Source organism: Myotis davidii, unplaced genomic scaffold, assembly GCF_000327345.1.
Source record: "Myotis davidii unplaced genomic scaffold, ASM32734v1 scaffold1467, whole genome shotgun sequence".
Classification (NCBI taxonomy): Eukaryota; Metazoa; Chordata; class Mammalia; order Chiroptera; family Vespertilionidae; genus Myotis; species Myotis davidii.
In genome coordinates, this window is record NW_006298267.1 from 398,987 (window position 1) to 399,310 (window position 324).

Here is a 324-nt window from a genome sequence, read left to right on the forward strand (position 1 = left end):
CGCTCGGAGCTCAGGACGCGGGTCCCGTGGCTCGAGCCGGACACTGGGGTTCGCTTCCCACACGGAGCTGCGAGCGGCTCTGAGCGCTCATGCTTCTTGGTTTTCTTGTTTTTGTTGGTTTGTTTGTTTTTGAAGAACCAGGAAAGCGCATTCTCGCGGCCTTTGAGGCTCAGCGGACGCGCGGGGGAGCCCTGGGCGCGGAGCCGGACCCCTTTCCGCTGCTCGGGGCATCTCAGCCGCTGTTCGTACTAAAACCTCCAACGGGCTCATTTCCGCCCTAAAATGCGGGGGTGGCGGAGACTTCAGTCAACTGTATCAACTGTA